This window comes from Budorcas taxicolor, chromosome 16 (assembly GCF_023091745.1).
Source record: "Budorcas taxicolor isolate Tak-1 chromosome 16, Takin1.1, whole genome shotgun sequence".
Lineage (NCBI taxonomy): Eukaryota > Metazoa > Chordata > Mammalia > Artiodactyla > Bovidae > Budorcas > Budorcas taxicolor.
In genome coordinates, this window is record NC_068925.1 from 20,297,137 (window position 1) to 20,310,068 (window position 12,932).

The following is a 12,932-nucleotide window of genomic DNA, read 5'->3' on the forward strand; positions in this document are numbered from 1 at the left end:
GTCCATGGGATTTTCCAGGCAAGAGTACTGGAGTGGGGTGCCGTTGCCTTCTCCGAAAAAGATAAATACAGTACTATACAATTGACAGAGACACTTTACTTCCTTGGTGGCTCAGGCAGTAAAGCATCTGCCTAGAATGCAGGAGACCTGGGTTCAATCCCTGGGTTGGAAATATCTCCTGGAGAAGGAAATGGCAACCCACTCCAGGATTCTTGTCTGGAAAATCCCATGGATGTAGAAGCCTGGTAGGCTACAGTCCATGGGGTCGCAAAGAGTCGGACACGAATGAACGACTTCACTTTCACAATTGACAATTGGTTGAATTCAAGGATACAGAATTGGGAATAGGGAGAGGTTACTGTGGAGATTTGAGCATACTGGAACCAATCCCCTGCAGATGCCAAGGGATAACTTTATATGGCTTTTTTACTGCCTGGGGAATCAGTAGCCTTTCCTCCCATATTGTTCCAGGATCAACTGTACTTTCTCTTCTTTAGTAAAACAAACTTATGAGCTTAGGACTGGGATGTGTTAGACTGATATGTTGTGTCACTAGTCAGAAAATGTCTTTATCAGAGATGGACTGTGAAGTTAGCAACAAAAATACTCATAAAAATCTGTCACCAAAACACCAACTTACCTCTAATGATTTAGAAAGAGAATGTTTTTGAGGATTAAAAAAGTCATACCTTTGTTTTGTATCTTGACTGAATCAATATCAAAATCTTATTACTATCATAAATGCTTATAATAGAATACCATAGCTTTGGAAGATGTTGCCATTTAGGGAAACTGGACAAAAGGTAATGGGATCTTTCTGCATTATCTCCTACAAACTGCATGTAAATCTAGAATTATCTCAAAATACAAAAATTAATTAAAATACAAAACAAAAACTGTCATGTTGGGGAGTATGACAGAAGAGGCAAACCTTTGAAATTCAAAAGTTGATGAAAAAAAACAACTGATTAATCGGATACTTTGGTCCTTAGGAAATATCCTTGAAAGCAGAAAGAGTTTTACTTTCCCTTTATAGGTGAGAAACACAGGTTTGAAACTCATTTTTTTTTCTATCTTTTAAAAATTATGTAATAAAACGTAATAAAAGAAGTACATAAAATGTTATGTTTTTAAAACAAAGAGAAAAGCTCTTACAACCATCACCAAGGTTATAGCACAGAATACTGCTAAGTACCCCAGAAATTTCCTATGAGTCCTTCATGATTCCAACCCTTCCACCCACCTTTCTACCTTACCAACCAGTTGGAAGGTGACAACTTGGTTGACTTTAAGAACCATGTTCTTACTTCTCTACCTAGGAAACCATCCCTAAACAAAGCAGCTTTGTGTGGCTTTCTGCTTTGTATTTGAAATCAGATTTATGCATTTTTTTGCATATTCTTTTGCTCAACATAACATGTCTGGATTCTCTTCATATTATTAAGGATAGCCATACTTCACTCATTTTCATCGTTGTATAATTTATATATCTATTCTACTGTTCATACTTAGATTATTTCCACACTTTGGTTGAAAGACCAATGTAGCTATAAGCATTTTTGTACACGTGTCCTGAGGCTCATGTGTACAAGTTTCCTAGGGTATAGATTTTGGAGTGGAGTTGCTGGGATATGTTTAACTTTACTAGGCAAAACTCAACTCTTTTCCAAAGTGCATCAATTCCTATTAACACCAATAGTGTCTGTGAGTTATCATTCTGTATCATCAAAAAGACCACATACAGTTACTCTGTTAAATTTTTGCGAGTGTTTTTTTCATAAAATATTATCTTGATTTGGTATTATTTTTTATTTCCCAAGTTATTAATGAGACTGAGTACATTTCTTTAGAGCTATGGTTTTACTCAATGACTTTCAAGTAAGCAAGAAAAAAATGAGGGCAAGCTATATACTGACATGAAAAGATGTTTACTCCAGATTTGTCAGGAGGAAAAAATATCAAAGTGCAGAAATATACATTTATGGGCAATCATTTTTAAGTGTCTATTATATGCCTATACATGTACATCATTATTCATTCAATCAACACAGTGTGAAGCATTTACTATGTTCTAGCTGCTACTGCTGCTGCTAAGTCGCTTCAGTCGTGCCCGACTCTGTGCAGCCCCATAGACGGCAGCCCACCAGGCTCCCCCGTCCCTGGGATTCTCCAGGCAAGAAAACTGGAGTGGGCTGCCACTTCCTTCTCCAATGCAGGAAAGTGAAAAGTGAAAGTGAAGTCGCTCAGTCATGTCCAACTCCTAGCGACCTCATGGACTGCAGCCTACCAGGCTCCTCTGTCCATTGGATTTTCCAGGCAAGAGTACTGGAGTGGGGTGCCATTGCCTTCTCCGACTACATTCTAGGCACTCTCCTAAATGCTGTGGAGAACAAGTAAGCTGCAGACATAAAATTAGAGGGCAACGTGGAAGGCTCTCCAGCTGGTGGCTGCCCTTTCAAGGAATTTCTCTCACTGCACACGGCCATTCTCTCATGACTGCACATGTTTAAAACTTGGTCAGGGAGCTCACATTTTCCAAGTTTGTATTTCCTCCTCAATAAAATTAGGGCACCATCCCCTGCCTTGGTGGTCTGACTGATTGAACGTGAGAATCCAATGAGTGTGTATGAAAGTCCCTTAGGAATTAAGTGTTATGAACGCAAAGGCACAAGTTCAGACCTGTTCCTCTCTTCCACGGTGAGTTCAAGCCCAGTCTGTTAGGAGAATCTCTCCTTAGACTGTCCCTCCTACTCTGCTCTATTTCACAAACTGCACATGTCTTGTAAAAACAAATAATCTGCACACCTCTCAAAAACACACTTGAGACAAATCTGTATTCCTTACCTGTATGCTGTCTGCCATCATCTAGCAATTTCTCTTTTTTTCCTATGTCTTATTTCATATTGAAATATAGCTGATTAACAATGTTGTGTTAGTGTCAGGTATATAGCAAAGTCAGTTGCACTGTTTTTTCCCACTTAGGTTATTATGTAGTATTGAAGAGTTCTTTGAGCTATACAGTAGGTCCCTATTGGTTATCTATTATTTTAAATATGTATAGCAGTGTGTACATGTCAATTCCAGACTTCCAATTTACCCCCCAAATCCTTCCCCCCAGTAATCTTAAATTCATTCTATAAGCCTGTGAGTCTATTTTGTAAATAAGATCATTTGTATCATTTTTTTAAAGATCCTGCATATAAGTGATATATGATATTTGTCTTTGCCTGACTTTCTTCACTTAGTATGACGATACTGAGTTTCACCCATGTTGTGGCAAATGGCATTGTTTCATTCTTTTAGTGGCTGAGTAATATTCTACTGTATTATATATGTACCACATCTTTTTTATCCATTCATCCTACCACCTAGCAGTTTCTTAAATGTGTTTGCTAACTCTTTATGTAATATTCCTCCTCTACCCTAGTCAAGCCCAGGAGTGTGGTGTAAAACAAACAGCTACCTACCAAAAGCTATAAAATAATTTTTGGAAAGAAATCTATTGGGCTTTGATTTTCGGTAATCCACTAGTATAGTAATCTGTTGTCGTTTATGTGCTAACTCATGTCCAACTCTTTGCAACCCATGGACTGTAGCCCACCAGGATCCTCTGTCCATAGGACTTCCCAGGCAAGAATACTGGAGGAGGTTGCCATTTCCTTCTTCCGGGGATCTTCCTGACCCAGGGATTGAACCCATGTCTCCTGCTTAGAGGGATATTCTTTACCACAGAGTCACCATAGTAATCTGATTCGTTGGCAAATAGTTATGGAGGAGGTACTTTGTGTCAGGCATGCTTGGAATACAAAAGTAATCAAAACAGTCCTGGCCCCTGCCTTCAGAAAACTTTCAATCTAAGTGAGAAGACAGACTAAAAGCATTTTATGTATGTAAAGCTGATTAAGAAGAAAACCAGAAGAAAACATGGGGGGTGAGGCAGGGAAGGCAGATACTAACCTAGTCCAGGTATGCTAGGAGATAAGGCTTACTTGAGACACTGATCTTTGAACTTGCACTTGAAGCAACTTCATCAAGAAGAAAACCTTCATAAACCATTATTTGATTAGTTATAATAAAGATTTCATAATAATAAATTGAAAGCTTTCAATGAGATACAAGTGGATTGCTATTTAAAAATGAAATATCACAGGAATATTAGATAAACAACCTGCATCTAGAACTTTCAAGCGCGGCTGTCCTTATTTACTTTAAAAATGTCTACTGTGCCAAAACAAAGTGCAACAAGATGGAATTTATTTGATTACTTCTTTACTTTTGTCAGCCTCAGAATAAGGGAAAGCTTTTACATTTATCCCACACCCAGTTCCCCCACCCCACTGCCAAATTCTGTGTGTGAAGAGTGGATTAAATGAGATTTAGGCACCAGTCAGGATCTCAGTAGAAATCTGATGACAACTAAAATGGACGATTGAGAAAAGTTTAGTGCAGGCACTATTTACAGAGATGTGGGTAGAGTTAAAGGAAGGCAGCAAGTGATGATAATGCATCCCCAGGTAGTAACTGTTTGCAGGGTAAAGGATGACAGCAGACTCAGGAAGCTGCAAAAGAACTGGAGTGACAGGAAAGGGCCACTGGATAAGAGCTATAGCCTTTGGTGGAGGAAGCCCACCCTGGAGCCCAGAGCCTGGTAGAAAGTTCTGAGACTCTTCTCCTCTGACTCTTTCATCTCTTGCTGTTGCTGCCCAGGGACAACCAAAAGGAAGAGAGAGAGAGAGGAGGTCCACTGATGCTGTGAGTAAAGCTCAGTCTAGTAGGATGCAGGTCTGAGTGGAGGAAAGTACAGGAAGTATTTAAAGAAGTCAAAGAAAAACGTGCAACGTAAAAATATTAAGGGAGATTATTATGTTGCATTGTATCATATTTTTGTGCTTTTTTTCTTATTCTCTTGTGCTAATAATCAGTAAGATAGCTATGAGAAGATAAAAATATTATGTTGTGAGGTATAGTATATCAGGTTATTTACTGCAGTTCTACAAATTCAGTTCTTCTATGGATAATCCACAAAATGGATACTTAATTCCCACTGGCTCACTATCACAAGCAGTTTGAAGTTTATCACCTTTCTCTTTCCATAATGGTAGAATTTTTAAGGTGTTTAATTTTCACAGGGAAGCTGAATCATAATTGTCCATAAAGCACATCCACTGGGATATATATCTTTGTGCCTCTTCATCAGGTTATGTCAAATTGTATTTCCTAAGGTGCCCAATAGGTTGTCATATATAACCAAGGAAATTCAATACAAGTACAATATGATGTAAATTTAATACAAGGTATCTCTGTGTACACTGAAGAATTCTGTTTACTGTAAGAATTAAACAACAATGCTTTAGTGTGTCATAAAAATAACATGCATAGTGAATATAGATGCTCCAAACATATTTGTTTGTTTTTTTCCAGCTCAGTGTGGCAATGTGAATATCAACTGAGGTTTCCCCCCAAGGTCCGGATGATGATTGAATGTGGCAGATATTTCCCTGTGTGAATACTTGATCCTTCAATTAAAAAGGAAAAGAGAGAACAGCTTTCACAATGTGGAAGAGTGCCTTATTACCGGTATGCTCTCCTAAAAATGGAATCAACGGAATCTGAAAAAAGACCATGCTTGGGAAATTCTACCTGACAAACTGATGGGAGGTGTTTCATAAAAGTTACACAAGGTTTGCTCAAAACTGTCAAGCCATTTTCCTAAGTGATTCACCAAATTCTATAATCCGTTTCTTCTATGAACTATCAGCATTTGCAGGAAAGAAAATAGATTCATATTCAGGCTATTTAAACTTAGTTCAAAATAAAACATTAAAAACAGTTAACCCTTAAAACCAGACAAAAATCAGGACGGAGATCTTAGAAATGTAGACCCTTGGCTCTGAGAATGAGATACGCAACCAGGAAGAGCATCTTAGAAAAATCCTGTATATATTTTCACATGGCTACATGGAATCCTAGATTATGAGCATTTCTACACAAAAAGTAGAAGCAGAAAGCTTTGATGAATAAAATCACGTATTTTTGAGTCATTCACACTTTGTTTTATATTACATTCCTAATCAACTAGCTATCTTGCCTAGAGTAATTAAGTTGCTTAATATTTATAAATTTGAGTTTCTGCATCTGAATGTTGTACCTATTTCATGGGCTAGTTATGAAAGTGAAAGTATCTGGCACATAGTTATAAATTGTAGCTATTACTATTATTAGTATTAGCAGAAAATCAAATACTTCTTTTTCCTTCATGTATATACATTTAAAATTTTATTTCTCTATATCCTTTCCTAAGGTGAAGGACAGCATATATGGTTAATTGGTATGCATATCACCCATCCCTATAAGTGATATATATTAATATATGCTCAAAAACCTGAACTAAATATTCTTTCAATAATGTTCTATTGTCTTCATGGTATTATGCATAAATAAGTCTGCAAAAATAATCAACTTCTTAAAATTTTTCTATTTTTATTGTAATTATTGCCACTTCCCTGATACATATCTGTGTCTAAACTCTCACAAAGGTGGGTCAGTATAAAAGGCTGAACTAGGAAAATGTTTCCATAGGCTCCTCAAGCATTGTTCCCTTTCTCAAGGAGACCCTGGGACCCTTGTCTAATGCGTACTCAGATCTCATGCCCATTCTGTCTGTAGCAGATCATGATGGCAGTGGCAATATGATAATACAGCCTCCTACACTGGCATGTAAAGCAGACCCAGTGTGGTGTGCTGTCTGTCTCTTTTCAACACGTCTAAGAATCGCCAGGCTGAAGAATTCATATGCCAGATGCCTGGGTCTCTAATATATATTTTGAGTCTTCAGCAGGCCATGATGGAGAAGTGTTTCCACTCTTTGAAACCACCTCACCTATATTACATAATTATAAGATGCGTTGTCAATACGTATTTACGTGTACTGCATGTATATGCTGGTGCTTCTCACATCAACACAATTACTATTTTAATATTGTCCTTTGGATCAGGAAACATGAATCCATCCAATAGCTATTTAATATCCATCTCCTCCTTGATTGGCATCCTGCGAAACCTGGAGACTAGAACAGCAAACAAGGTAAATAGAATCCATGCCCTCATGTGGGTCACAGTCTAACAGGGTAACTATTTTACATAAATTTACATAGGTCAAGACAATAGAGAGTTACAAGAAATTCTAAGTATTAATAAAGGACAAGAATTTAATTTTTATACTTTTAGTATTTTAAAAATACATACATTCTAATCAGTTTAAAATGTTACCAAATATGCTAGACATGGGCTTCTCTGGTGGCCCAGTGGTAAAGAATCCAGCTGCCAATGCAAGAAACGTAGGTTTGATCCCCAGGTTGGGAAGATGCCCTGGAGAAGGAAATGGCACCTCACTCAAGTAGTCTTGCTTGGAAAATCCCACGGACAGAGGAGCCTGGCAGGCTACAGTCCACAGGGTCACAAAAGAGTTGGACATTACAGACACTCAGCTACAACAACATTATGCCAGACAACGAGGCATACGTTTGGTAGAGGCGGATATCCATGCTGATTTTAGCAAAGTAGACCTCAAGTGGGAGGAATAAACATATTTCCAGACTCTATGACTGAAGCTTCTTCTGAAGGAGATAAAGCTCATGAGAATTTGGAAGCTCTCAAAAGCATAATTCTAATCATGCAATGGTAATCTACACAATACAAGTCACACATTTCTTAGACAGTAACCCTTTGTGCTACATTTCATTGCAGGCTAATGGTATGACAAAGAGAGAATCAAGATCCTACGGAATAAACGGTTCTTATCCACCTCAGACCAAAGAGTAGCTCTTTTCAGAGGTTTTAAAATCCTGCCTGTAGTCGCAGCCTACAAAGAACACCTCTGCCAGAGGGAGTGTGGACACAAAGGGCTATGAGTGTAGAAAAGGAGCTAGAGTGCCACATCACCATTTTGTGTGTGAAGCAACTCACCAGAATTAAGCAGGACACATTTGAAGGAAGCAGAGCCTTAGGTGTGAATCAAGTGATAATGACCCAGTACTTAGAGAGTGGACTTGGCAGTCTAAAGCAATGAATACTAAGCAGCATTCTTTACGATAGCAAAATTATGGAAACTTAAATGTCTATCAATAAAAGATGGGTCATATAAGCTGTGGTTTCATTCAGTGGGATTCTACTCTGCCTTTCAAAAGAATGAAGCTGAGCTACACTTAACTGTTATGGAAAGATGCTTCTACCATACTAGGTAAGAAAAGGAAGTTGCAAAACAAGACAAATAGTATGAACTCACGGTTGTTTAACAATTTTGTGCATATTTCTTTATGTGACTAGTAAAAGTTTGTTGATTGGCTTAAACTAACACAGCCCTTAATCTTGATTTTTTTTTTTCTGGTATATTTAAAGTTTAATTGCATTCTATTATATCCTCCTTACATTTTAAAAAATTTTTGTTGAGAAAACAGAATATGAAATTTACCATCTTAAGCATTTAAATGGACAGTATAGTAGTATTAATATTAATTGCAGACACCTTGTTGGGCGAGATCTCTAGAACTTTCTCATCTTATAAAACTGAAACCTTATATTCACTGAACAGCAACTCTTTATTCCCCTCCCTGCCAACTCCCAACCCCTGGTATCCACACTCTACTCCACACTTTAGATACTGCATATATATGAAGTCATGTCATATCTCTCTTTACGTGACAGGTTTTACTCAGCATAATGTTCTCAAGCTTCATCCATGTTGTAACATGTGATAATCTCCTCCTTTTTTAAAGGTGGAATAATATTCCATTGCAAACATATGCAAGATTTTATTTATCCATTCATTTGTCCATGAACATTGGGTTCCCTCCATCTCTTGACTATTGTGAATAACTCTGCAATGAACATGGGCGCACAAATATCTCTTCAAGATCCTGTTTTCAATTTTTTTGGCTAAATACTCAGAAATGGGATTGCTATATCATATAATAATTCTATTCTTAATATTTTGAAGATTTTTCCATACTGGTTCACATAACAGCTGCATCAATCTGCATTCCCAGCAATAATGAACAAGGTTTCTAATTTCTCTTCGTCCTTGTCAGCACTTGTTATTTTCTGTGGTTTTTTTTTTTTTTTTTTTAGCAGTGATAATCAACATATTTTTAATGGAGCACTGATTATATGTCAGGCACCATTCTGACACAAGAGCAGCTGGGATAGCAAAAACAAAAGATGCCAGAACAAGAAGAATTCTCTCAGAATATGGAGCATGTCCTGAAGCAAAGAGCAAACTTCCCAGCACAAGCTGTGGAGCGGGACCCGGCTGTGGAGAAGAGAATGGAACCAAATAAAGCAAGAGGCCATTCTCCTAAGCCCCAGGAAAGGATTTCCCCAGACTTTAATGAGCAGGAGCTGATTGTTTAAATCAGAATCAGCTTTAAAGCAGAAAGTCTGTTTCCTAAGCCATGCTGGCTAAAGGTTACCAATTGCTTGATGGGTAAAAACTGGATATTTATATAATACCTTCAAACTTTTCATATTTTGTCATTATTGTTATTCAGTTGCTCAGTCATGTCAACTCTTTGTGACCCTGTAGACTGCAGCAGGCCAGGTTTCCCTGTGCTTCACTATCTCTCTGACTCAATTCATGTCCACTGAGTTGGTGATGCCATCCAACCATCTCATCCTTTGTTGCCCCCTTCTCCTCCTGCGCTCAGTCTTTCCCAGCCCTCAAAATATATATATTTTGTCACATATAGGTATGCATTTAGAAATATTTCTTATTACAGAAAGTCAGTTTACTGTTTCTCAACATTTGTTTCTCATGTTTATAAAGTCCTAATAAAATAATCTGTTTAGGTATATGACTGACCAATAAAGTCAAGATTTTGGAGCCTAACGTGTGCAAAATCAGACAGTCAGTAGCCGTTACACAATATGACAGTCTAAATGTGTATATAAACCTGGATGTGCCTCAACTTTTGACTGTGCCATAGGCTTGTGGGACCCTAGTTCCCTAACCAAGAATTGAATCCATGTTTCCTGAAGTGGAATCATGGTGACTTAACCGCTGGACCACCAGGGAAGTCCCCAGCACTAACCCAGCATTTTGAAGATAACAAGTCAATGGGGTATTTATGATTATTCACATCTTTGGTTGGAGCACTAGAATCCACTCCTCCAGCCAGTGTTCCCCAGATGGTTCTAATAATCAGACAGGTTTGAGAAAATCATTTGAAAAGGTATCTTTAGTAACATAAGTTTGAAACCTATTTTCCAATTGTATTACTCTTCTGCAGCATATTCAGAAATGAGGAAGCAGCCATAATGCAGCTATATTTTAATATGGACCTAGTTCCATTATGTTTGCACTAGGCATGCTTGTGAAGTTGCTCAGTCGTGTCCGACTCTCTGCAGACCCCATGGACTGTAGCCTACCAGGCTCCTCCATCCATGGGATTTTCCAAGCAAGAATACTGGGGTGGGTTGCCATTTCCTTCTCCAGGGAATTTTCCTGACCCTGGGATCAAACCCCGGTCTCCTACATTGCGGGCAGATACTTTACCATCTATGCTACCAGGGAAGGCATGCTTGAGAAGAAAAAAATTTAAAATTCTTAATTCAAATGCAAAATCCAAATTCTATAAAGACCAACCCTAGTCCCAGACTCCACACAGCTAAAAAAAATATATTTTGGGAACACATACATTTCAAATAAATACATTTCAGGAACTGACCTGTAACTACTTCTACCCTCTCTGAGAGTCAAAACTCTACAGTATATATGCCATTGATTAAATGAAATTTTCACAAGAAGCAACTAAATGAAATAAGTATTATTAGGTCCCAACAGAAAGTACTCCATCGTGCTAGGCTTCATGAAGGAAAAGAGAAATAAATGATTTCTCATCCGTATCATCATCTGTTAGGCTTCCCTGGTGGCTCAGCAGTAAAGAGTCTACCTGCAATGCAGGAGACAAGAGATGTGGGTTTGATCCCTGGGTCATGAAGATCCCCTGGAGTAGAAAATGGCAACCCCTCCTTCTTATCCCATGGATAGAGGAGCCTGGGAGGCTACAGTCCATAAGGGTTGGAAAGAGTCGGACACAACTGAGTGGGCACACAGTACATGCATCATCCAGTAAGGGTGTTGGACATGTACTCAGATAAATTTGATCCAAGGATGAATGAGGTATGTGTCATGATGAAGGCAAGGGAAGCGGTTATATGGTCAAGAGAAGGTGCGAAGCTTGATTTACATTCAAGAAAGGGTGGAATGATTTCATAAAATAGGAGGCCTATATTTAGCCCCAAGGAATGAGTTAGGTTTCTCCAGATAAAGATGGAGAGATGGTTGGGATTGTTAACTCCAATTTTATAATCCAAGGAAACTGGGCTTCATGAATTTAGTAAATTTTCTAAAGTTACCCAGTTACTTCTCATCAGAGATAACATCTGACTCTAGGCCTATCTGACACCATACCAAAGATTTTCAACCCTACACCAAGCTGCAGGTATCCCAGGCAGCTAAAATGAAAAGCATGCTACAAGGCTGTACCAATGCAGGCTGAGTAACAAGTTGGGGGGGATCTGACTAAAGAATCTGGACTTTATTCTTTGGGTGTTTAGAGGGATGTGTAAGAGCTTTGAAAACTGATGAAGTGACAAGATGTTCTCTAACCATCAGATTATCTTTCTCTAGACAATGGACAATTGGAATAAAACACTGGAAAATTTGAGGAGAGTGGGGAGATAAGCAGTGGAGAGAAGAAATTTTTTTTAATGAAAACTATTACTAAAAAAATCTAACCATTACCCCATAATAAAAGCTCTGAAAACTCTGATGTGATTAAACAAAAGTCTTTAGAATGAGCAAACATGTTAGCACCATTCTTCTAAATCTCACAAATCCTTATTGTTCAATGAATATTTTTTAAAGTTGCTTGTAAATATATAAAACATAATACACAAAAATTCTTTGAAATGTAGAAAGTATTCTCTAGTCAACCTAGGATTCTAGGCTCAATGATAGTTGCAACACAGATTAGGATGGAGGGAAGTGTCTATTCAGTTTAGTTCAGTTCAGTCATTCAGTCGTGTCCGACTCTTTAATACCATACAAATCATATAATAGCATTTAAGAGCAATCCAGTTGGGGTAAATCATTAACATTTTCATTGCCATCTATGGACTGGAATTCTTTGTGGAGCACAAAGCATGATAAGATTAACCGTTTAGGTATCAAACAGATACTCATTTTTTTTTGTTAGGAAATTTGTAATAGTAAAGGGATAACTTCAAGAGTAGAGATAATCACTCACTCTAATTATTAGAGCTCTCTCCATTACCTCAAATATATCTCGTGCATTTGCCAAAAGTTTAATTAAAATGAGATGACTGGAATAATTAATATCGTAGTAAACATAAGACAAACTAATACAACTGTAATTCTTTTTCTTTCTGGCTACACTAAAAGAAGCCGTTTCAATTTTCAGTAATGAGTTACTTAAAACAGTTTCTATGATATTAAAAATCTTCTTGATATTTGTCATAAAGAGGAGCAAAATTTGACGTTATGTAGCTTGTCCAGTGTGGAAAAATGACACTATGCTGGCTGTAAATTAAAGATGTTTCCAAAAAATTAATAAAGCAATTTCAATCCCAAGTTATTACAAATTCTTTAAATAAGATTTTATTTTAGCACACTTTAACTGGCTGATCTAATTCTCTAAACTATGCAAAGGCAGATATATATCACTTAGAAATATAGACAATCCATTTCAAGTCAAACAAGAATAAATGTATATATACTTAATGTATGCATTGTTCAAAAACCTCATGCTGAAATATTTATAAATAACATATTAAAAATACAGAGTTCCAAGTGGTCTCTTTTAAGATAAACTTATTAAAGCAAGAGCATTTTGAAATACAATATGTGCATGAAC

General features: G+C 37.4%; 1 protein-coding gene across 1 annotated transcript in view; it reads right to left on the reverse strand.

Annotated features, from left to right (window-relative positions):
• Positions 1 to 12,932, reverse strand: part of USH2A (usherin) — a 930,744-nt gene that overhangs the window by 408,772 nt on the left and 509,040 nt on the right. The gene's annotated exons all lie outside the window — the stretch shown is intronic.